At 41.5% G+C, this 26311-nt stretch overlaps 1 long non-coding RNA gene across 3 annotated transcripts; it reads right to left on the minus strand.

Annotated features, from left to right (window-relative positions):
* Nucleotides 1-441: 441 nt before the first annotated feature.
* LOC134560629 (uncharacterized) lies at nucleotides 442-20212 on the minus strand. Of its 3 annotated transcripts, XR_010082765.1 has the most exons (4): nucleotides 10381-12296; nucleotides 8526-8580; nucleotides 2628-2726; nucleotides 442-1670 (listed from the first exon to the last, which is right to left on the minus strand). It is a non-coding gene; the product is annotated as an uncharacterized LOC134560629 (long non-coding RNA). The 3 variants fall into 3 exon arrangements; XR_010082764.1 differs by lacking the exons at nucleotides 442-1670; nucleotides 2628-2726 and adding an exon at nucleotides 18463-20212 and having other exon boundaries at nucleotides 6788-8580; nucleotides 10381-10450; XR_010082763.1 differs by lacking the exons at nucleotides 442-1670; nucleotides 2628-2726 and having other exon boundaries at nucleotides 6788-8580; nucleotides 10381-10450; nucleotides 10555-12296.
* Nucleotides 20213-26311: the final 6099 nt, after the last annotated feature.

The raw sequence follows: 26311 nt of genomic DNA on the forward strand, positions 1-26311 counted from the left end.
AGCAAAGCACAATGGAAACAAGATTAGCTCTGGATACCTTTGGAGTTTGCACCCAGCATGCCTGCAGCAGGGAGCTCTGGCTCCTGGGGCAGCTCCCTTCCCTTCCCTTCCCTTCCCTTCCCTTCCCTTCCCTTCCCTTCCCTTCCCTTCCCTTCCCTTCCCTTCCCTTCCCTTCCCTTCCCTTCCCTTCCCTTCCCTTCCCTTCCCTTCCCTTCCCTTCCCTTCCCTTCCCTTCCCTTCCCTTCCCTTCCCTTCCCTTCCCTTCCCTTCCCTTCCCTTCCCTTCCCTTCCCTTCCCTTCCCTTCCCTTCCCTTCCCTTCCCTTCCCTTCCCTTCCCTTCCCTTCCCTTCCCTTCCCTTCCCTTCCCTTCCCTTCCCTTCCCTTCCCTTCCCTTCCCTTCCCTTCCTTTCCCTTCCCTTCCCTTCCATACCACAGCAGGTATTTAGTAAAAAATATATATATTTTAGGTGAAGTATGCATGCCTCAATTTTGACCTAGATAGAAGCTGCTTTTATTAAGTTGCCACATCTATTACCAAGGAGAATGAGTCAAGCAGGCTATAGTATTCCATGGGTTTCTTTTTACAAGCTCTGCTCTTAAAGGGGAACTTTTGAAACATTGTTCTCTCTCATCAAAGAAGATGAGAAAGAATAGGATTAAGGTGAAGAGAAGGATTTCTTTGAATAGGGAAGATATAATTACACATTTTCCATGACACATGCTGAAAAATGTAATATTGGATAATGCAAGTAACCTCAAATTTTTCATTGTATTTTAATAGAGAGCTCTCTTTTAAGGTTTTCATATTATATACAGCATATAGTTATAGGTATAGACACTTCTCTCACATAAAAGAGATTGAAAAGGAATCAAACAAGAATAAACTCTTCCTCCCTAACCACTAAGGAACCATGAAGCATAAAGAAGGACAATATCAGATTAGCTACAAAATTTCCATCTCATTGTTTCCTGAAAAATAAAATTTTATAATGAACATACTCCACACAAGCTGTGCAGAGCAAGTATCTCTTCCAAAAACGCACAGAGCAGTAGTAAAAAATCAAGCATGGACTCGACGACATCTGTTGCGGCATTGTTATCAAATGCCATCTTTTTCACCCAAATCTGTAACAGTCACTACTTTTTTTTGTGTGTGTGTGTGTGGAAATATTAGTTTGTATGCTGAATCTCAAAGCTGGCACACGAGGACCGACAGATGCTTTGGTTTTACCTCATCTTCAACTTCCTTGGCTCCTCGTTACGCTAGCTACAGCTCGGCAAATTATTCCTCTGCTTTGGAAAGCAGACAAAATGCCATCTGTCTCTGCATGGTTATCAAAACTAATGCTGCAACGTGGAGGAGAGAAAAAAAAAAGAAAAAAACACCCCTCTGATCTGGAATTGTACCTGGCAACTGCGTGGTGAGGTCGAGTGTCCTGTTAGATCCCTCCCAGACACACGGACACCCACCCACCCCACCGTGCCCCCGGCCACAGGAGCAGCCAGTCCCTGACCTTTCCTGCTTGTAGCTGTTCCTCATGCCAGTGACATTGACTGACACTAATTATGGCTCGGAATGCAAAATGAGGTGGCTCCTCACCAACTGAGACTCCAAGGTCACCGTGATTAGAGCACGAGCAGCTTTTGGTTTTCCTTATAAAAATGAGAGGCTGGATGCGCGGAGGAGAGAGGTGGAAAGGTCAAGGGAAGAGAAAGAGCAAGATTACATCAGTGTGGTTCAGCATGTAATCACGTTGGTCCAACAGCTACAAGATTCATCACTAAAGCTTTGGGGAAGGGCAAACATGAGCATGGTGTCATTAGATAAAACAGCAAAGAACCAAAAGGTATGAAATGGCCTGACAGTCCTGCCCTTAAGCTGACAGAGAAGTCATCCTCACAGCTCCTCTTCCTTTCTAAATACCACGATAATTTCTCCACCAACTGGTGAGCTACAGCCCAGAATAAATACCTTGCACAGACACAAAGCTGGATGTTATACACTGCAGAACTTCTCTAATGCCACCTCCAGGGCTAGCTCCAACCAAACACGTGCCAGAGACAAAACTGAAGTGAGGATCACATGGAGCAGCAAAGGAGAGGGGATCAAAATCCAGTTTAGTAGACACTGTCCTTTTTTGTGGAGCTTGTGAGCTGCACACTGATCAAAAATGAGAATAGAGCAATTCTCCTCCTCCTCCTAATCATCCCTGACTGCTTGTGGTCAGAGATAGGACACAAGGTGAGCTCTTTGGTCTGCAGCAAAACCACGTTCTGTTTTATTGCAAAGAGAAGAGGTGAGGGTTGCACAAATAAGTCTAGTGCTCTGTGTCTGTATCCAGAAAAATGAGATCCTGTCATAGTCCAAGACCAAAAGACTCCTCCTAGATTCTCTCTGGTTAAGAAACCATCCCTTGGCCAACCTTAGTCATGCAACTGAGCAAATAAACTCAGGGCAAATTACACAAAATGTACAATCCTAATTCTTCTTTCATGTTTAAACACTACAGAAAGAGCATTTCCATCCTCTTCTCTCCTTCCTCTAGTATCTGAGATGCATTGAACTGAATATTAATTAGTTTTCAAATTGCATAAACATATTAATATTCAATATAAGAAAGACTCACCCCCAAATCTCATCCCTTACGAATTTTCAGGCTGAAGTTACTCCTGTCTTGCACTGATGTGTTGGTAACAATGAAGTTCACTCTTGATGAAGTTCACTCCTGTTGGTAACAAAGAAGTTCACTTAAAACCCACAAATGTTTTAAGCTATCCAAGGTAGGAGAACACTTTTGAGGAAAAATGCATTAGATAAATCACTTTATCCTTGTTGTTTGTTTTTTAATACATTTGTAAGTTTGGCTCAACAAAATCTTGAGTTTCTACTGCTTTCCTCTACCATGACCACCTCGTTACACCTGAAAATGAAGTTTGTGTGGGTTACACGCCACCCTCCATGCAGTTCTGGCCATAGTTACTGGAGGTTCCTGACAGGGATTCGTGGTGTGCTGTAAGGAGCAGTCCTGTGGCACACGCCTTGAGAGTGACATCCCTTGGAGCTGTTCTCTGCTACCCCTTTGAGCTGGCACCACGATGGAGCACTGAGAAATCCCCATGTGCCACTGGGATCCCTGTGCTGCCTCTCGGTTACATTCACACCTCATCTAAATGAGCAGAAAAGAACAGAAGGATGGAGAAGGCTCAGAGCTTCCTCTCTCCCTTTTTTCCCTTCTATACAACATTCTCCTTTGTGTTCTTGGCTACACTGTATTATCATGAGCTCCTTGGGAAAAGACCTCTTCTCTCTATCTACAAAGAAATCATTAAAACACAGCAATGTCTTGGCTTCACTCTGTAGTTAGTTTCTCCTTGTATGTTCTTGCTCCCAGCAGTGTTAAGTCCATGTGTAGCTCTTATTCACAGGAAATCCTTTTAGTCCTACAATGAGGTCTTTGTAGCAAGTCTTTGGTGTTATTCTTCTGTATTTGCAAGGACTCTTGAATACCGAGCTGCCTGGGACACTGTATCTAGGGGAATAACTAATATAGGCGAAACGTAAACTAATTTTGGGGAACAAAAGCAGCCTTCAAGCTATATGCAAAGTTACTAAAAGCTGTTTTTTTCCAACGAGGGTGAGTGGAAGTGACAATTCTTTTGCACTTAATGAGCCAGGGTAGCAGAGATTAGAGAAACCCTCTAAATTATTTGGCTGTTGAATAAAAATCCAATTTAAATCTAGTGGAAAGTACGAGCTTTGGTTCAGCTGTAGAATCAGGGTGCCTAGGCAAGGAAAATAAGCAGCCTTTTCAGATCCAGTCCCTAAACTAGTAACAGTTTATTATATAAAAGCCAAGCACAGATAATGGGAAAAAGAATATGTTAAGAATAAAGAAAAAAAGGAATCCATGGGAGACCAAGAGGTTTGCTCAATGTTATTAACTATTCTATGCAAAACAGAAGCCTTTCTAGAGAAACTGATACGCCTTCCTCTCACAATCCCCTCAGGGAGACTGCAGCTCACAGTAAGGCCAGCACAGCAGCACCTGCTGACATTTCTGCTTGCTGGTGCTGCTCAGCACTGCCCATCAAAACATTTCAAGCAGCTGAAGGATCCTCTGTGAGGACTTGGGATAAAATCTGCACTGCAAGGCAGGGAAACCAGCAGAACAGCAATAGAAGAGCTAAGGAAAGGTTTGAAAGGTCTACAGTGTGAACTTCAGTCAAGTATCCTCAACCTTTTTCATCTCGGGAAGTTCCACTTCTGCATCAGCCAGGGGAAAAAAAAATTCTTGTTTGTTCACAAGAAGGAACTACAACTTGGCAGTGGGCCATTGCAAACAATAAACACCACAGAACCTCACCAGTTTCCGTAGTGGATTTACATCTTGGAGCCCATCCTTTCCTCTTTAGGCTGTCTCTGCAGGCTGCAAGGATTGTCTGCTGTGTTGATGACCACAGGTGAGCTCAGTGAAATGGAATTCAAAGCTGTGTGCATGAATGGATATTGACTTTTGGCCTCCTTGAAAACTATGACTCCCTAATGACAATTTAGTCTCAAAAAATGAAATAAATATAAACTCTTTTCTTAACCCAATGACCAAAAATAAGACACAGGTGCAACCTTCCCAAAGAGTGCTGTAACTGCTCATCTAGAAGAGCTGAAGTCAATTGGCTTGCTGTGGATTTGTCATCTTAGGCAGACATAGCCTTTAACTAAAACAGCCTAATGGAGGAATGGGGCCTCCTCCTTCTGGAAAATGAGTCATTGAAACCCAGAATCCAGGTCCTGTTTTGAGTGGGATAATCCTCATGGTCCTCATCACCATACACTCCCATCACACTTGTAACCATGTCTCACAGAGTTCACTGATTTTCTATTCTGTTTCATTACCATAATCAATACAACCTGCTAACAGAGGTGGAAGAGAAGGGGAATTCTATCACATGGTCACATCACCTCATTTCTAAAACAAATAAGGCTTAAAAACCATAACCCCCAAAACAAACTAAGGAGGTGAAGTCAGCTCACACCACAACTGAGGAAGCTTCAAAAGACAGCTGAGCTAATCCAATGCCCAGATGAGCCCACAACACCCTCTAGCTCATTATTAAACACAAATCTATAGAGCACATCTCAGTATTCAGCCCTCTGAAGATAGGCCTTTATGGTGACTGTAAAACTCTCATTAGGCTACTGGGATTATCTCTTCCCTTTATCTTATTTGTTTGGCTCTATAAATGCTGAAGAAAAGACATGATGAATCAATGAGTGATTCAGATTTTGCCTTCAGTCTTTATCATCAGGCATTTATCTACTTTTTGTCCCTGGAGTTTTTTTATCCTGCAGCAAATTTATTGTAGTGCCTCTGAGTGATTTTTTTTTTCTCTTCCTTCCCCTCCCTTGCCCCAATACTCTATTGATTTTCTCATTTTTACAAATAAGCATAGCAATAAATAAAATTACAAAAGCTCGGGACAGAATTGTAGCTGAATAAATACACTCATCAAGAATAAAAAATTGTTGCCTAGACTGGGAAAATTACAGCTCCCTCATGTACATTCTTTATTATGAAGTGAAAATGCAATTAGTAAAGCAGAAGAATCTCGGAGTCAGGCTTTTATTTCCCATTTTGCTACTGATGCAGTGGTCACAGGTGGTGTATTTTAAAGTAATTGGGCAACATTACCTAAGGTGGGGGTGAAATAGAAGTGTTCTAACTCCACTGGCACCACTGCTTGACAAGGAGGTCATTTTGTCACCCTTGTGTCACCATCACAGCTCTATGCAAAATCAGTGGAATAAACACACTCACCTCTCAGCTTGGCTGACAGATGTCTGAATTGAGTGGTTTTTAACTTCTTGGATTGAAAACTCCATCAATACAGCACATAGAGGAACGACAGATCAATATCCTTCTGAATATTCTACAGACCTTAGGATACTAAATTCCTGTTCCAAAGTTTTACAGAATTATTTTGTGGCCTTAGGCATTTAGGTGTGATGGAAGGGCTGTTTTGCAGAGTAAGAGAAGATCCAGCTCAATATTCTCTATTAGGTTTCTGTTTGCTACAGATGGATTTATATTAGTACTTGAAAAAAAAACATAAGGCACCAAATATATAATAAATGTTTCCTGAAAGAAAGTGATCAGATAAATTCCACAGTCAGTTAAGGTGCTGCACGCTCTCACTAACCTTATTTGCTGAGAAAGGTTTGAAGATTTATCCTTTTGGAAACAAACAAACAAACAAACAAAACACCCGTCATTCCACTAACTCTGAAAACTTGTTATGAGGAATGTTTTCGAGTATCTAACACGTCACCTGTTGGGGTTTTTTGTTGCATAAAGAGAAGGAAAACTTGATTTTAAAAGTGCCAACAGCCCTTTGCTGGGATGCCGCAGCCAGTTCAGCACCTTGGCCAGCTCCGCGCATGGAGGAGCTTAAAACGATCCTTAAAACAAGCCTTAAAATAAGCAAGACTTACCCAAACAAAAATTAAAAATCACTACAGAATTTAACCTAAGTCCTTAGAGAAGACCCTATATATATGATCTGGTTTTATTTATATTTATTTTTTTAATCTGTTTTTATTTTATATTTATTTATAATTTTAAAAAACAAAAAAACAAAAAAACACCCCCAAAACAAAAACAAACAAACAAAAAACCCAAACAAAAAACCAAAAAAACCAAAAAAACCCCCCACAAACCAAAACCAAACCAACCAACCAAACAAAAAAATCCAACAAACCAACCCCCCCCCAAAAAAAAAAAAAAAGCCCCAAAACAACTCGTGGAACGCCTCTCAATCACCCCATGCTGTTATTAGTAATTAAATCCAATTAAAGCCACCAGCACTGCCCACACGAGTGTCCCTGCAAGGGGCCTGGGCCGAGCTGGAGGAGAGGGAGGAGGGTGGGGAATAATTGTGCCCCTCTCCCACGTGTTCAGGGGCTCAGGCAGCGCCTGCACAGCTGGATTCAGCTGTGGCCTTGCTCAGGAAACACATTTTTCATTCCTGTCATGAGACACGTTTGGAAAAAAAACTAGAGTACTGAACAACACAGGTGAAAAATGAGCCACGAAGAGAAAGAAACATCAGGGAGGCAAAACTGAAGGGAAATATAAAATGAAAGGTAATACTTGCTTTTTTTTCCCTGCTTGTCACTCCTAACACAAGAACCACAATAGAGTTTGTTTGTGCCTTTTTTTAGAGGAGGTAACAGCAGGATATAGGGACAAGCCACAAGACAGCTGGAGGCAAAATACACTAGAACCTCATTGCAGGATGGACTTGATGAAAAAAAAAAAAATACCATGTTTTTCCCCCATTTTCTTCTCAGTGGAAAAGAGAGTGGGCTGTGGTTGAGAAATTAATTGTGCTGGACAGCACAACTAGTAAATGAAAGCTCCATGTGGATCAGGTTGACATTGAAATAGGCTGGAACAGAGTTTGGCAAATTGACTAAGCAAAACTTCCAAGAAAAATACTGAAAAAAAAAATTCTGAGGAAAAAAATTAGTAGAAGAATACGTAAATTTGGAGAATGTGGAGACTGTGGGGTGTGGTGGTGATTTGCATGCCTGGCCTAAGAAAGCAGTACAGGAATTTCACAAATGGAAGGAGAATTTATTTTGCATAAAAGCCACCTGAAACCTAAATGCTGAAAGAACTCCAAAAGAGATTAATATTGCAGGAGCTGCTCATGCAAAGCTGTGTGGGATGATGACAGAAACAACACCGTCAGTGACCTCATCTAGCATCAAAGAAGCTGCCTCTGGCACAGGAAATAAAGCAATTCCTTCTGAGCACAGGCCTCATTTGCTCCTGATAAATCTTAATGAGATGAACAGACCAGGGGAACTTAATGCTCAAATAAGGATACCTATCTCCATATCTACACTTCAGGAAAGTTAATAGACTTGATATTTACTACTCTAAAAAACATACTTGATTTAAGTACGCTGCATCTGGCAGCAAAACATGGCCAGAGCAGTCACTTGTAGAGTCTAGAGAGCAAATGTCACTTATTTTATAGTCCAAGCACAGAGAAATTTTACTTCTTCACAGTTGTCCAATTGTCAAAGAATTAAACATTATGTAACTAATTTCTAAATGCTATATTTTAATTCAGTGAGGTCTTTCATTTCCTTGACAGATTGATGTCTTTGCAAAGATGGCCAAGTGTATGGCATAGAAAACCTGCACCAAGAAATTCCAGGCACTTGCCACAGAAAAGGAGAATGACAAAAAGTTAAAAGCAAAGGAGGTCATTTGGAAGGTTAAAAAAACCCAACAAAAAAAACCCCACACAAAATTCTGGCAGTACAGAAGAAAGGCAATCCAATCCAGCTTTGATTAAAGCTTTCAGCAAAGACTATTCAGTACATATTCCACCTTCAAGGCAAAAATAAAGTTCTTCACTTCAATCAGCGATACAGGATAAGCTGAAATAAATTTAATTAATTGGAGGAATTTGAAAAGGTCATTTAAAAATCACCACAAAGTAGATGGCATCACCTGGGCCTAATCCTGCCTTCATGGAAAGCAGTGGTGTTCCTAAGCTTCCCCAGCCCTGAAAAAGAAAAAAATATTGTGTAATTAACATTTGTAATTAACAAGAAGGGTCACAATATGTGCTGGGAGGTCAAAACAGATTAAAGGCAGAGTTAAGTTTAAAACCCAGGTCCCTTTTTCAGATGGGGTACAAACTGTACTCAGCTGAGAATTGATAAAACTGAGTCCCTTTCTATTAAAAAACCTTTCAAATCTGTGAGAGTAAAACATGCTCAGTCATGTATGAGTAATAAACACTCTGCTCCTCTATTGCCTCAAGAATCCTTCCTGATTTACTTACACATCCACCTGGGAGAAACATGAGAAATCTTTTCCAGCATCCCTGTTCCAGCAGTACAAAGCTACACAGAGAACAGCAAAACTCAGCCTTTTCCACCATATCAAGAAGAAAATATTCTGGTGAACCTATTACAGCTGCTCACAATGCTTGGTCCAACACATCCAAGTCTGAAAAAGTAACTTTAGTAGAAGTAGATCAGTAGATCAGTAATTTTCATTTGAGCAGCTCTTCATACTGCCAGGGCACTGAACTTTTGTTCATTATATTGTTCTTGCAAGAGCAAGGCATGGATTGGGGCCTCCCCTTCCCCATCTTCTCTCTGTAAATATAAAGACATCTCCTCTGTGTTTGCTATTCCTTAAATGATCTGTTTCTTTGGGAATGGTTAGTTTCTTGTTTTCCTCCATAAGAAGCCACATGGGCTGTGTTCCAGGCTAAACAGCAAATTTACTCCTGAGAACACAAACAGCAGATTTTTCTGGCAAGATGACTTCTTATGTGAGGAAAGGACTGTGAGCTGAGTCAGAGCTTGTCACCTCTGTGCCACTGCCTCTATTGTAAACTTCACCAAATCCATTAATCTCACTCGATTCCCAGTTTCTCTTTTTTTTGGTGAAAAGCTTTCTTGCCTCTGGGGGACACTGGGAAGACAAATTCATTAATTTCTGCGAAATGCTGAGAGGTCTGCTTACCACTGGTTTTGGAAAAGAATCTCCATTAGAGAACATTTGCAAGAATAGGAAGAGCATTGTTTGGTTTTGATCCCACATAGAGAATTTGAATTGTTGGGAGTGATGAACACCTGTAGTGGAACAGAGGAAGCTTCAGGAGGGAAATACCTGCTGAACTGACCTAGAAAGGGTTAAATGCCTAATGGAAAAATCCCTATGGACTTGAACTTAACGTGCAGTGACAATGAGGAAATCCATCTGGACAGAAAGCTGCAAGAAATACAAGGCATCAAGAAAGGCAGCATTCATGCTTTTTGTGACTTAGGAGTTATTGTATCCAGCATTTATCATGATACCTCAGATAGCACATAATTGTTCTCCAAAGAGCTTGCATAATGAAGCAGGTTTCAAAAATGCTTAGTGTGGAGAGAAGGTGTCTCGTGACAAATATAAATGTTCTTTGTATTTCAAAAAAAAAAAACAAACCCCAGTTTCAGTAGCTGAAATAAATTCTTCACACTGGTAACAGGCATGTGAACAGGCCAGGCTGTATTTAAGCTCAGGGAGATAATCAGGGCTCTCATCTTGGCTGTTTTTAAAGGCAGGGTGCTGCTCGGGGATTTGCAGACAGCCAGAGCTCGTTTGTGGAAGAGCTGGGACTTAACAGCAGACGAGTTAAGGATCCAGAGTAAATTAATAAAACCTGTATGGAGTCAGGTTAAGAACAGCAAAGACAAGCAAGAAGGTTCATTTCACTTGCAAACATGTTTTTGGCAGCTGATTTTGTATCTGTGTGGTTTTGGGGACAAAAAGGACCATTTTATCTTTGCTTGCTTCCAGAACTCACCTGTTTGCATGACAGGAGGTGGAAGCCATCAAACTATCAGCCAGACCCAGCAAAGCACACTTTTTTAAGACTGGAGAAAAAAAAAAAGTTAACTGAGCACAGCTCAATGAGAGCAGAAAAATTCAAATGACATTGTAGGAAATGGAAAACATTCTATTAAATAGATATTCATACCAAGGTGATGAATGGATTATGAGGCAAGCTCAGGAGACAGTTCAGCTGGACACATGGAGGGCTTTGGCAAGTCATTTAGTCAGCATTGTCCTCACCTGTCTGAAGGAAACAATTTTCTGGTGTTTCAAAGGCACAGTGAACTACCTGACTTCTATGTTGATACCTGACATGCTCTGAAACTCTGTAACGTCCTTATTACCATAACCTTTGATCAGGTATTTTATTAAAGGTGCTCTTAAACAGTGCAGCTTAGAGGGTAAAATGAACAAGTAAATAAAGCAGGGAAGCAAAGTCAAAATCAGAGTGAGCAAGGCACACTGGTGATTCCTGGAGGCTGCTCATGTTTTAAACAGCTCCTCTCAGGGCTGCTCAGTCCTGTCCGTGGTGATTGACACTCAGCCATTATACAGTGCAGTTTTGTCAGCAGGAACTCAAGGAAAAAGTGAAGCTGAACACCTCTGGATAAGTGTGCACTCCTGAAAATGGCCATAATTTACTCAAGCCTCTTCCATTGATGCTGATAGGAGTAACATTTTAAGATAAGCCTGTAGAAAAAAACTGTAATTTTCTGGTTTCATAAAAAAATCCTTGTTTCTTTTCCCACTGCTTTTGTGGGAAGAGGAAGCCCCAGGCATCTGACTGCAAGCTCTCAGTCACCCAGTGACTCTGACCTACAGAGCATAATACAGAGCAATCACACCTCCATGGGGTACCTATTCAGAGATATTCAAGCCTATACAGGTGAACTGGGTTCCTTGCTTTTTTTGGGTTCGATTTCTTTTTTTTTCTCCTTTTTTTCCGATCTTTCTTTTCATCTCTGAATTTCTCAGTCTGAGCAGATTTTCTTCTCTCTTCTTTTCTTTATTTTATTTCATTTTTTATTATTATTTCACCTCCTCTTTGCCTCTGCCCCCCCTCAAAGGTACATCAATCACCACTACCAGTTTGAGCTGGGAGAGGAGGGCTCCCCCAAGGTCACTGTGTAAAAACCCCGAATGCTTTTCAGTGAAAAGGAAGGGAAAAGAGGCAATAAGTGGCTTCCTGTTTCTATTCATTGTTTAGGGAAACTCCTGAGGAAGGAAAGAAAAAGTGTGCATGTGGGGAAGGCTGTATGGGCAGAGAGAGGGGGGCAGTCCTTAAAGATAATATCCCGCAAAGAGGAAAAGCTGATTGGCATGCAAATAGAGGAGTGGGAGCTGGAGAGAGATGAAGGAAACCGATGCAATTCCCCAGGGAGGAGCAGAGCCCTTGAGGCCAATTGCCCGTGAAAGGGGCTGCCCGTGGCTGACAAGGACAGATATCAAAGAAGGGAAGTGGGGGGACTGCTACAATAAATCCAGAGTGTGTGTGTGCTCCTTCCTGGGTTTTCTCCCTTCTGTCCCAGCTGTGCTCCTGGCACCATCTCTGGAGACACTGCTGCTCACACCCTTCAGGTGTACACAGGGAAAAGGAGCTTTCACCACAGCACAAACCTCAAACTGGCTCCCCTTCCCTCCCTGCTCTCCTCCCTGCTGGGTGTTAGGGACCTGCGGAGGAGATGCTGCCCCAGAGGGCACAGGCACCTCCCTGAGCAGGGATGGAGATCCAGGTCACTGCCCCATCCCCAGAGCTGTGTGTCACCCAGCCCTCTAACTGCGATTTTTGCCATCACCCTTGGGTTTACCTGCACCATTTATGGTCCATATTTAAAATAAAGCTACCCTAAACACGCTGCAGGGTTGTTTTATAAGAGAGGAAGTGCCACGTTCAGCCTTAACTGGGGGCTGGATTAAGGATGCACATACACAAGGATAATGCCAAGTTACTACACACTATTTCTTGTTAGCAGAATATTTTGTAACGCTGTTTTCCCTAGGTTTAGGGGTTTATGTTTTCTTTGACTGTGTGGGCACAGGAGAGGCAAGAGAAGTGTCATATTTTTTATTTTTATATTGTTTACCAACTACAGACTCACAATAGAGCTGTTATATATCATCTTTCAAAACACATTTTGAGTACTGTGGCTGTTGAAATATTAGTTTTCAATACCTATTCAACTACAGTCACTTACAATGACACTATTGTTCTAGGTACCTTACTAGTACAGAATAAAAGGCAATCCCCATCTCCAAGAATTTATATTCTGCAGATTACACTTAACATTTAGGCAAATCTTTTCAAATGGATATTTTTATTTTATTGCTGGAGAATTTAGATATAAGTATTTTTGTCCTCAAGTGAGATTCCTATACAGGAGTTCCCAACAGTGCCATTAAGAGGAAACTGTTAAAAGGATATGCCGGTATATTTAATGTAAATATTCATGCAGAGCTGTAGAAAATACAGATTGTTTTTGTCACAGAGAGAAACAATGCAAATGATTAATAAGGTGGATGTTTCTGGACTTTTATTTCCTCCTGAGTGCTGTGACACGTCTGATTCCAGAGTGTTCCTGCACCATGCTGCAGCACCGAGCCTCTCATCTTTAATTATCAACCCCAGCACAAAACCAGAGAGGTAAAAAACAAATCTGAGGCAAACAATGCCCGGGTGCCCTCCTGCACTGCATTTCAGGGAGCCTGTGGAGACACTGCCACACAACGAGGCAGCTAAAAAAAGCCAGCCCTGGAACCTGAGATAAGGAAGCACTGAGAAAAACAGCAGCCACAGGTTCTCATGGGATGAGGCTTGGCTGAGGCTCTGGAGCAAGAAATACATGAAAGGAACAAGTGAGCCACACCCGTGAAGTGACAGCTTCTGTTCAGTGATAAAAACCCAGATAGGCTCTTGCAAGCTTGGCTATTTATATCATTCAAATAGGAAAACCTGCTAATAGCTACAGACAAGAATTCTGGAGTCAAATGGTTGGTGATTATTTAATCCTCTGTTGTAGATTTTAAAGAATGGCATACCAAGTAGTCTGTAAAAAAAAAATAAAAAACAATTGAACTGTGATGAAACCTGTTTCTGACTAAAGGCTAATAAGCACAGTAGTGCAAGATTATGGACACAGTTAAATACATGAAATTTTTAGTGTCTCTCTGCCCCACCAGTGCTTTTGGCAGTAAGACAAAAAGGTCTTGGCACCTCAAGTTTGTATCAGTTTAACACAGACAAAAAAACCCAAGCCTTGTACATCCTTGGTATGCAGTAATAAATGGTGGTGGGGATAAATGATGAATTCTGATTCAGTCTGAAACCAAAGCCAGGTTAGTTCCCTTAAATTTTTTGTTCTCATTATAACTCCCTTTAGAACTTCTCTTCATTACCCCCTTGAAATTCAGCCACTTCCCAAGTGTGTTTCCTAGAAGCCTCCAAAAGTGAGTGACTAATCCATTTCAACACTTCTCTAATCTATGCTGTTCCTTGAGCAGATGCACTGGGGTTCTGCAGACAACCAGAGCACAAATTCTCCTTTGGGATTGCTCCCTTTCCATTTCAACATCACCAAATCTGTGAATAAAACATGCCAGACTCTCTTCATCCCACCAAGCCTTGCAAGCACAGCCGTGCAGGACTCCTCACCAGCCCATACACACCTTCCATGGCTGTAGGAATTAAATGATTCCATGCCCATGAACCTGTGTTATCAGTGAGTTTTCATGCCTGGAAAGATCTCTGTAGACCCAACGTGGGCTCACTGATGTCTGGTGGTGTTCAGACCCAGCTGAACTTTGTTGGGGAGGTCTTAAAGGCTGTGATGAAAGGAGCTGGCTTGGATGAGACACTGGGAGGGATGGGTCGCACTCCTTTGTTCCTACACTGATGGCTCCTCACAGGACACACCTTCTCTTTCATCTCTGGCAGGTGTTGGCACTCTGCTCCCACACCTTTCTCCTGCTGGAACACCTGACCATGCTCACCTGAGCCTCTCAGCCATGCACTGATTCCTGTTTGGAACATGAATTTTGTGACAAAAGTGAGCTGCCCTTCATGCCCTGTGAAGGGAGGAGGTGGATTGAGCAGAGCCCTGCTCTTCCCTGCCCGTGTTTCATGGGAGGGAGCAGGAGAGCTCTTCCCCACCTGGCATGAGGTGTCCATCCATGCAACCACCAGAAAAGTGAGGCCCAGTCTTAAGAGAGTGGGAACCTCAGGATAAAAAAAATCAAATAAAAATAACCCCAAATCAGTTTAGATGCAGTTCCAGCCACTGAGGGTTACTGTACACCACAGGCAGGTCTTTCTCTGGGCATGGCCAGGTGTGCTGCTGCTCTGGCCTCCAGAAAAACTCAGCTCAGGAGTTAGAGATTTTGGAGATCTACCCTTAACAGCCTCATATGTCTGCTAGATAATGCAGTAAAATTAGAGCTTTGACTAACTTATAGGGTGAAACAATAAAACAAGACAGGATTTGAAGACAGGCCCTTACAGTACCAAAAGAAAAACCCCCAAACAAAGCCAAAAACCCACAAAAAAAGTAGAGTAACTAGAAGGCATGGTCCAAAAAACCATGAAAACTGCAAGAGGGACAGATTTGCAATGATGACATGATTCACCATGTAGATTAATGCCTTCTAAACAGGACAGGATTGAAAGTCAATATTTCAGTTTATTGATTTTGGCAATGATTCTTGTTTCTTACATCTTTCAGCAGCATGAATGAAGCACTCTGCAGGATGCTACTGATGAAAAACAGGCTTTATGTTTGTAACTTGAAAACTATTACAAATAATGGGAGCAAATTGAAGTGAAGGCAACAACATAATGCTCTGCACACTGTTCACCAAGGAAAGTTTCGAGCTTAGAAACTAAGGAAAACCGTGAACCAGAAATACTATTTACAACAGGTCTGTTTTTAAACAAGGTAAGGCAGAGACAGAAATGTGACCTCCAGCAGTCACACCTTTAAAATTCAAACTGGAAGGAACACTACCATATTTTCCTTCACTTTGTGCTGTACACAAATTTTTCAAATGTTTGCTCTTTAAAGACCCAATTGGCAAAAATATTTAGAAATATATATGATGTATGCTTAAAAATTAATCAGTTTAATTCTGCAATATGTATTGTATAGATGGCTCAGCCATGGTATTTTCCTCATGCAATGTCTAATATTAATTCTAATCTCAGACTGCTCTCTACTGGTAATAAATTATGTTAAAACTCATTAAATAGGTGCAATTCCAGAGACATATAAAGAACTGCATTTGGCACATATCCTCTCTTTGAATGGACGCAGGGCATAATGGAAGCACTGGCTGATCTGTTGCCACCCTCTGTGTCAAATTATTCCAGTGTGATAATTGTTTGCAAACCTATGGACCTCATGAAAAAAAACTCTTGTAGATTTAGAGAGTTCAAAAGCATCTCCCATATCAAGATCTTGAATTGGATTGGATTCTTTCTTGGAGTCTCCCTTCAGGCCACAATTCCTGTTCCTGCCCACTGAATTTCAGAGGGTGGGTGTGCAGCAGCTTTCACCCTGCCAAAGCATCTTGTCCCAAATCCTTTCCTCTAGCGTCAGTGTGGGAAATTGATGGTTATTTCAGATTTCATAGACAATGCAACATTATTTACTGAGCTGCTCAGGAAACGTGGCAGTGTAGAACGTTCATCTCAGCACAGAGTCACACAGCAACCTATCACAACTCCAATGAGGGAGAATGCACTGATAAGATTAAAAAAACCCAAAAAAACCCCCTCAAAATTTAAAAAAACTCTTAAAAAAAACCCCACCAAAAAACAAAAAAACACCAAAAACACTTAAAACCCTCTCCAAACAAAAAAGCCCCACAAAAGTAAAATTTAAAAAAAAGAAAAACACAAACCCAAAAAACATTGAAGCAAATCCCAACTTCCTCCACCCCCTCAAAAAAGGCATTTTTCCAACCATCAGCCAAACAACTCAGGTTGGAGAATTTACTGCCCAATTATTATGTGGCCAGTTATTGGATAGAGTTGACAAATATTTCCTCTGCTTTCCTTTGCTTCAGAGCTGGCGCTGCTCTTCTGCCTTTTGGAAGAGCTGCAGCTCTTGCCAGACTGCTTGGCACTGCTCTAATTGACAATTTCAGGGCAGTAAATTAGAAGGGTTTTTCACGTTGTTTTACTTCTAATTTTAATCAGACACAGAACCACTTGGCACACCCAGCCACACGCTCTTCCGTGCGAGCTCACAGCGCCTCCGTAAAAATCCCCTCATTGAAATGAAACTTAACTTTAAAAGAGTCACACAAAGGCAATGTGCTGACTAAATGTAGCATGGTGCACGGAGAGGCTGTGAATTCCAATTTCAGCCATGCCAGTCATTTGGCATTAAAATATGCACCAGCTGTGAGTGTTTGGATCTCGATAAGTCAGAGTGTGCTGGAAAGCTGACAAGATACTGCTGTGAAAATGTTTCCAGCCCCTAATCTCAGCTATCTCTTCTTTTTCATATTTTGCTACCCATGTTGGTGTATAATATGGGGAGGGATGAATGCAAAAATCCAAGGAAGATGTGCATGGGGTGACACCAGTGTTTATAGGATGTGTGAGATAGAGCTGCCACTCACACAGCTCTGGACTCCTCTTTGATGAGTTGTCTCTGGTCAGCCTTTCTAAATTGCTGATTTATTTTCCTTATGTGAGAAAGAGCCCTGTGTTAGTAAACTGGGGGATGTAACATTGCTGGGACAGGGAGGAGTGGTGGGATTGAAATCCACAGAGAGCTTTTCAAACTGGGCCACTGGCTGCTGTCAAAGGAGCTGAAAAATGAGTCTCGTTGAAGGAGGTATTTTTGGACTGATTTATCAGTGGAGCATATCATTCTGTAAACTCCTTTTTGAGCAAATATTTCTTTCCCTTCCCTCTATTATTTATTCATATCCACACTAAATCTCATGCACAAGATTCTAACCTGCTGAGGAGGGCAAAGCAGTGTGCCTCCCATCTGTTCTGCTTAGCCTACAAGATGCTCTGATCTTATCCTGCCTTTCTAGAGGGAAAACCTTCCCCCTTTGCTGCAGCCACAAAACAGGGGTGAAGCAAGGGTGAGGAAGCTGCAAACTCCCTTCAAAGTCTGAACTTTCTGCAGCAGAAAGCTGGAAAAGGACAGCCTGAAAGCAACGAGCCATTGAGGGGTTTCAGTGGGTGCAGCTGCTCTGAAGGGGTCACCACACCATCCTCCTCCTCCTCTTCCTCCTCCTCATTTCCCTGCCAGCTCCAAGGGCTGCAGGAGAGGACAACACACAGGAGCTGGGCAGAGAGCAGGGATTTTCCCTTTTTCCAGCCCTCAGCACCCTGAGCTCCCTCCCCAGGGGCTCTGCAGGTGTGAGGGGTGGGGAGAAGGTGAGGGCAGGTGAGAAGGGCTGGGACGCTCCTGCTGCAGCCACAGGGGAAGGACAATCTGCAGAAGGGCAGGGGGCTGGCACAGGGCTGCTTTTTGCCAATTAAAGACATTTTTTACTGTCTAGATCAGATTCCCTAAAGCCAGCAGGATTCCAGCCTTAGCTCAAGGATGCTGCAGCAATTTGAGGTCCCAATAAACCCCCCAGCCTGGGGAGAGTTTCATCCATTAAGGTGAGACAGAGGAGCAGCAGAATCACAAATTTATCCAAAGGTACAACTGCACTGCCCCTCTGGTACTGCTTCAGCTGGGAACACCCCCAGCCCCGCACACTCAGGGTATTTAATATCAATTAATGTTTTATCAAAATCTTGGGTAAGTAGAAGGAGGATGCTAATTACAGAACCTGGTATTAAAGAGAAACTGCTGCAGCAGATCCTTTTTCCCCAAATGAGGTCTGCAGGGGAATAATATAATTAAGGCACATGCAACAAAGCAGTGAGCTAGCCAAAGCAGTGTTTTATAATCAAAACACCGTTCCACAAACAAAGGTCACCTTACCTAAACCCAGCAAAACTGAAAAGAGGTAATTTGATAAATCAAATACAGAAGTGGGGTTTTTAAAACTCTTTCTCATAGAAATAAAAATTAAAATGACATACATGTCGTATGGCCAAAGTCTGAAAGTGAAACAGCCATCAGGTGCAAGAGTTAAATCCAAAGGAATTTCCCATTTCAAGTCAAGCTCACTGCAGGGAAAACAGAGCAAACTAATTATGATGTAAATCCACAATGAATGATGCAGAAATAGTATGCAGTGTAAACAATAATTTTGAAATTCCCAGTTTATATCAGCACTGATCTGTTTTATACACTCCAGAAGTGTAACTCAGAAAAGATATTTTTGCACTAATGAGAGACTTCTACTTTTTAATCAAAGAATAAATTAAAGCATTTTCAAAAGCATGCCAGCCTCATTAATTAGTTCCATTAAAATGTAAAAGATGAGTACATACATTTGCCTCACTTTGTGCTTGCATCTCTTTACCTTAAATATCCTATCAAGTATTATTACAGGCTTGGCTGGAAATAATATCTATTATTAATATTCCTTGATACCTCTCATTAGAAGATCCTGCATTCAATTGTTTACAATTTATCTCAATTATAACTACGTGGGCTGAAGTTTTCACAGTGGGCATTTTAGAGAATTTCAGCCAAAGCATTGCATTTTCCAAGGATGAAATAAGGGGAAATAAACAATTTAACCTGTTAAAAAAAAAAAAAGAAAAAAGAAAAAAAAAAAAAAAGAAAAAAAAAAAAGAAAAAAAAAAAAAAGGAAAACCAAGAAAATGATCTAACAATTGCTTCTTGAACATAAAAAAAAAACAATTAACAATTCCAGGTGAATCCATTTCAGAAAACACATTTTGGAAAAGGTTTGAAATCTAAGAGAAGGCTCCCTCATGCTGTCCCTATGAAAATTTAGGAATTTCTGCACTTTTAAGCACCTCAAACCCCCAGCAGGTATTAGGACAATGTCTCAGGAGAGAATTGCTTTTTATTCAATTCTCTTTCAAAAGCTAGAAAATCACCCCAATGAAATTCCCACACGCGATTCTCAGGAATGATTTTGGATGGTCACACTTATCACTCAAGAGTGAGGAAATGCTAAATATGAGCTTCTCTCTGCAACCACAAGTCATTCCTCTTTTTGTAAGAATTATCCTCGTGTCTCTATTTTCCCCACAGGGCAATTTCATCCAGTGCACAGCAGGAATCACGTTCACTAAATGAGCAACAATTCAATAATTTCTCCTTCTGTCACTGTTCATTACTGGTCTAGAGCCTTACTTTTTGCACACTATTTAGTCCAAGATCTAAACCAGCATTTTTCTGTGTTTGCCAGTGCAGTATCAGATCGCTTCCAACACACTAATTGACTTATTTTCCCAATTTCCCTGCAAGATGAGGGGGTTTATTATTCTTATCTAGAATGGAGTGCTCTTGTGCAAGTAGTCAAGCAGCAGCAAGGAACATCTCTGGTGGCTTCAGCCACTCAGGGATACCCCAAATCACTGTGAACTTCTAATTTAGGGTGTCCAGGGAGCCACCAGCAGAGAGCCACACAAGTGCAAGCACCAGAGATTCTGGAACCATAATTTTTTCCAGGATAGTTCCATTTTTGTCGCTTTTCTTTCTCACTCAGTGGAGAAAACACATTCCAGCATATGCATTCCATCAGTCACATTTCTTAGGCTAAGCTTAAGCCCAGGATGGAACCACCAGAGAAAGAGATCAGTAGGGCTGGCTTTTGTTAAAATTAGAATTAAAATTCTGTTACTTAGCCTGCCCAGGTACATCACAAAGGATAACACAGACTTGATGAAGACAACACATTAACGTGGGAGAGTTTTAAAGTTAATCTGACACAGAGAAGTGTTTAAATTCTTGTTTCTTCTCTAGAGAGGTGAAGATATTACACCTTTATATCTATCTATGCCTATAGATACCTATGCCTATCCATCTATATTCAAATTCAGCTTTAATTTTTCTTATTGGTTTAAAATATTTATATCTATCTATGCCTATAGATACCTATGCCTATCCATCTATATTCAAATTCAGCTTTAATTTTTCTTACAGGTTTAAAATATTTATATCTATCTATACCTATAGATACCTATGCCTATCCATTTATATTCAAATTCAGCTTTAATTTTTCTTATTGGTTTAAAATATTTATATCTATCTATGCCTATAGATACCTATGCCTATGCCTATCCATCTATTTTTCTTATTGGTTTAAAATATTTATATCTGTCTATGCCTATAGATACCTATGCCTATCCATCTATATTCAAATTCAGCTTTAATTTTTCTTACAAGTTTAAAATATTTATATCTATCTATACCTATAGATACCTATGCCTATCCATCTATATTCAAATTCAGCTTTAATTTTTCTTACAAGTTTAAAATATTTACATCTATCTATGCCTATCTATACCTATGCCTATCCATCTATATTCAAGTTCAGCTTTAATTTTTCTTATTGGTTTAAAATATATATATATATCTATGCCTATCTATACCTATGCCTATCCATCTATTTTTCTTATTGGTTTAAAATATTTATATCTATACCTATCTATACCTATGCCTATCCATCTATATTCAAGTACAGCTTTAATTTTTCTTACAGGTTTAAAATATTTCACTGGGATAACAGTTATAGCAAGAAAAGGAAAATTACCAAAAGTCTTAAACCTCTTAGGCAGGCACATCTATAAGCTCATTGTAACACATATACAGATATTTACATTCCAGGCTCTACAACAGTCATTTTATGGTTTAAGTGCATATTTCCTACAGACAAAGAAACTGGAGGTCGTCACTTATTACATTCATGTTACCTGAACATCTTGCATTTTAGTAAAGATTCCATGCACAAGCAATATTAACATCTGTTTCAAGGATCTCTGCTGGAATTGTTGCTTCACACAGCCAAATTGCCTATGCTTCCACCAGGGAAATGGCTATTTATTTTATGCAGCCATCTGGGCTCTAAATACTGTGTTTTGTCATTTGTGGTCTTGTTTTCCAGGGTTTCTTATATGAAATTTGATTTCTTCATAACTTATTTCTTCTGTAAATGACATTTTTTTTTAGTAATCAAACTTGTGAATGAATGTTTCATTAGAGGCTTACAACATCAGTGTCAATTCATAAATATTTTGGATTGAAAGCCAAACCTTAATTGCAGCAGCTTTGATGGTCTACATTTTTTTTTTCCTGTGGAATCATATGTAAATATAATCTTTACAAGCCCATCTCCCAGTTAGATGAAGGACATATGTTGTTGCAGAATTTAATGCTTCAGGATGATACTGGTCAAGTTGTTGGAGCATGGACCCATCACTTTAAACAAAGGGGCATCATTTTAAACAAACAGATGCTCACAAACCTTTATCTACCGAGTATTATTTTTCCTTGCATTATGATAGAAGCACAGATACTTCTTCCTCTCCTCGTATCATGACTTTCAGATGACCTCTAAATGGATTTTAGCACCAAGTCACAATTGTGAAAGTGCCAGGTGTCTTGGAAAGTCATTCAGAGAAAGGGTAAGGAGCTCTGGATCAGAGGGAACAGCTGATTTTCCTCATCCCTGTGTGCTGCAGGCACAAACTGGTTTGTGTTCCACCACAGGGCTCACCAGCTGACACCAGGGAACCAGGAGCAGGACTCCAAGCCCCTCACATCTGCTCATTGCTCTCTAGATTTCTTTCACCCCATGTACTGTGCCCTAATCACCAGCTTTATCACCTTCACCTTGATCACTAAACGGCTGCTGGCAAACTCCTTCCAGGCAGCAATCTCAATCTCTTAAAACAATTTATTAAAACCTCTTCTTTCAAGAATACTTTTACATAACATTCTTTCATACAACAAACCTTCAGAGACGAGGAGGAGCCCATCACAAAGCCAGAGAAATCTGCTAATATTAGGTTTTTCCTACACAGCTGCCCACAGGTACATAGCACTTGTAAGGACACAAATCTGAAGCCCTTTCCAGCTGGTTGTTGAATGAATAAAGAAATAATTACTCTTTTCTCTGAGGCTAAACTCAGGCAGATTGACAGAACTGTCTCCTTGCTCAACAGCATAAATATGAATAAAACAGGTCTGGGCAGCTCTGACCCTTCATGCCTTGTCTGTAGAGGAAGCTCTGCCTCCCTTCCCTTTAGCCTGTGACACAAACCACTGGCCTGAGCACTTTTATTTATTTCCAAGAGCACTTTTATTTATTTTCTGGAGTCTCTGAGGCCAGGCAGTGCTGGGAGGAGGCCAGTGCTAGGTCATGGTGTGGTTCACACCCTGGAGAACAATGCCCAGCCAGGTGTGGCTGTGAAAGGCACAGGTAGGATGGATGCAGGATACCCGTGTGGATGTGGAAGGCACAGGTAGGAGGGTGTTGGAGTCTAGAACATCCCTCTGGCCACCCTGGAGGGTTTGGAGACCGGACAGGGGGGTCTGGGATCTGTCCAAGGGGCTCAGCCAGCCTCACACAGAGCCCAGGAGGGCACTGCCTCTGATCCCTGGCCATGGGAGTGAATGCCCACATTGTGTGAAGAATCACAAGCTGAGAGAATTCAAAATAAGTAGTATTTAGTTTATCATAGAATGTAAATGTAGAATCTGGGATTCTCAGTATATGGGGTTTAAGAGACAAGATGGAGGAATTGGGGAGTGGCCCCTGTGCTCCTTGTTCTTGCTCTCGTCCCCCATTTTCTGCTGAGTTGGATCTCAAGGATTGGTTTAGAGTAGAAATGACATGTTAGCATAGGTAGTAGGTATTGGTACAATTTTGTAAATAAGAAGTACATTGTGGACAGTGGTTGGGTCAGGGGTACTGTACATAAGGTGTGGGGCTCTCTGACCCGCCCAGTCCCCCGCGTGTCCTGCTCTGCTGGGGACGCCCTGCAGAGCTGAGAAAGAACTGAGATAAGGGACCCTGCCAGGGAGGCCTGGCAGAGCTGAGAAAGAACTGAGATAATGAAGAATAAACAACCTTGGAAATGTGCACTGGGGACTCAGCTTGTCGTCTCTACCTCTGGTGTGAAACACCCAGGGCAAAGAGAAGACTGAAAACCTGATTACCTCTGGGAACAGCAACCTAGGGGAAACTCCCAGGGAACAACAACCCTGGGGGAACCCTGAGCACCTTGGGGAACAGCAACCCCAAGGAGAATCTCAGGGAATCAATAACCCTGAGAGGAGGGATGCAGGTTACCTGTGTGGATATGGAAGGCACAGGTAGGAGGGATGCAGGATTCCTGTGTGGATGTGGAAGGCACAGGTAGGAGGGATGCAGGATTCCTGTGTGGATGTGGAAGGCACAGGTAGGAGGGATGCAGGATGCCTGTGTGGATGTGGAAGGCACAGGTAGGAGGGATGCAGGATGTCTGTGTGGATATGACAGGCACAGGTAGGAGGGATGCAGGATGCTGCCAGCATCAGCCTGCCTCAGGCACGTGCCATTCCCACCAACTGAGGAGCAGGAGCAAGTTTTCCTTAAAATAAAGAGTGGAGAAGCAAACTGTGAGGCTCTGCAGTGTTGCCCTGGTTTTTCTGAGATTTTTTAAAGCCTTCTACTTGCCTATAAGATGGAGTCAGTTCTTTAGCTACTGTGCAATATTAAGGGTCAGTTTTTTCACTTTCTCACACTTTGGAGCATAAACAACCTTTCTTGATTTTGTTCACTGTCCTTTGCTTACATATTTCCAGCCTGAAAATAATGTTGGTTGACAGCTGGTCTGGCCAGTGGGGTGAAGGGGTAGCAACCCCAGGAGCCAGTCTGCTACCAGACCCACAAAATGAGAAAAAGAAAAGAAATAAACAGGCTGGCCCTTTTTTTTCAGTGGGGAGCAGCTTTCACTGAAGACCTCTGCTTCTGTGTTGTTGATTTTGTGTTCCGGGCAACAGTGCAGATGGAACTTCAGGCCAGAACTAGGTAACTCTTTTCCTTCCCTGTCATGATGAGTAACCCCAAGTTTCATCACAGGTTACAGGGGATCACTGAAGCAGTCTGACTGCGTGATATACTGAGAATAATTGGGTGGGTGATGGGTGATTTACCCATCTTGGTCACAGCAGTCATTAAGTTGCTATATCTGTAACAGGCTTAATAACAAGGTGAAGAGTGAATGGGAGAGAAAAAGTCATTTCCTTGTCTCATTGGTCATTGTTTCCTGTATGTCTAGGGTGTCTGTGTGGGGAGAACTGAAAATGGAGGGAGAATTCCAGCAGAGAAGACCAGATTTAAATAAGAAAAAGTGAGCTCTGTACTTGTACTGCACTAATTAGTCTCCTGAGTGGGGTGCATGCCCTCAAGATGATGTACTGGAAGGAAGAAGATGGTTTTTACACCATTAAAATGAAAATAAAACCCCAGTGTTGATCCCATTTTTATCTCATCCTTTTTTAATTTTGTGTGTGTGTGTTTTATATAATACATTTATAATTTATAGGGTATAGTAGTGCAGGTAAATGCTCAAAAGCTTTTTCCTGATAGGGGCATGTGATCAAAATTTTGGAAGCCCAAAGCACTGGTCTTGCAGGTAGCACCAGATCAGCTCTAAATCTAGAAATAGAGATGAAACAGCAAAACACCTGGGGCAGGTAAGGGTCAGGGGATCTTCACTGCTCCCTTGAGCCAGGACCTGAACACCCTGCTCTGAACATCAGCCCAAGAGGAGATTGCAATAAAGTGAAAAATCCTCAGGGTGCTAAAGATAGAACCACAAAACAAGGAAAATTCAGTCATTTATTAATGCCTCTTGCTGCTGTTCCAAATAATTCCATAAATGTGAGATTCATGCTGTAAGAACTCTAACCCTTCCACAGATGATGCTTTAAATGTACCACAGTATTTTCTGCAGACTTCCCTAACTCAGAGCATGTCATTCAATATGCTTCTTATTAACAGCATTAAGCAAATAAAAAAGTGATTGTTCTAAGAAAAAAAAAGTTTGTTGAAGTATAAGAATGCGAAAATTGCTGCAGTGGGTAACAATAATTCCTCAGGGTTTGTCTTGACATTCTTAACAGTATGTATTACTTAACTGATAGATCATAACAGCTAATTTAGAGCTATTAGGTCTACTGCATAAATATGTGGTCAAGAGCACTTTAATGTGCACCACTGTTACTTCAGACCATACAAGCTGCTTTGGAGCTGTCAGCCTGCTTTGTCACAATCTATTTTAATCTGGGGGAAAAAAAAATCCTAATTACTTTGTAGCTGCTAATACACAATTTAAGCTGATTGTTTGGTGCCATAGCTGCCATTGTTTGAGCAGGGGAGGTGAAATATTATAAAGAAGAGGTATCACTACCATCAGCCAAATCACAGGGGACTCAGAGTTAATAACAGAGATGCCTGCCGTGTGTTTACAGAGGACAAACAACGAGAAAGGAGAGGGTGTGAGATTATTTCTTTGTTTAACTCTGCACTCTGCTACTTTAAACACCTAAGAGGAACCATTAAAGCCATGTTTATTGTTAAAAATAAATATCTGCTTGCTGGCCCACTTGCCAGCCTGCTGGGGAAGGGGTGCAGCTCTCCTGGGTGTGACCAGCACAGAGAGAGCTCCAGTGCCCAGAGCAGAGCCACCTCTCCCTGTCTCTGGCCATTATCACCTTGCACTGTGCCCTGCCCATAAGCACAAGAGGTTGAGGAGGTCAGAGAGGCCTTAGAGATAAGAAATGCAGGGGTTCAGCTGCCTTTAAGCACATGCAAAGGCCAATATAAAAGCTCAGACAGAGCTGTCTGTCTCTGCCAGTCCCTGCTCAGAACGTGGTTCTCTATAATCATGTCATTCAAAGAGACTTTTGCTAAGCACTGAGGGAAAAGTGGCATCCTTTGGTGAGGGGAGGAAAATGCCTGTTGCTGCAAGCTATCCATCATCTTCACCAAGTCCAAGATGCACTAAAGCTCCCTAAATT

Source organism: Prinia subflava, chromosome 20 (assembly GCF_021018805.1).
Source record: "Prinia subflava isolate CZ2003 ecotype Zambia chromosome 20, Cam_Psub_1.2, whole genome shotgun sequence".
Lineage (NCBI taxonomy): Eukaryota > Metazoa > Chordata > Aves > Passeriformes > Cisticolidae > Prinia > Prinia subflava.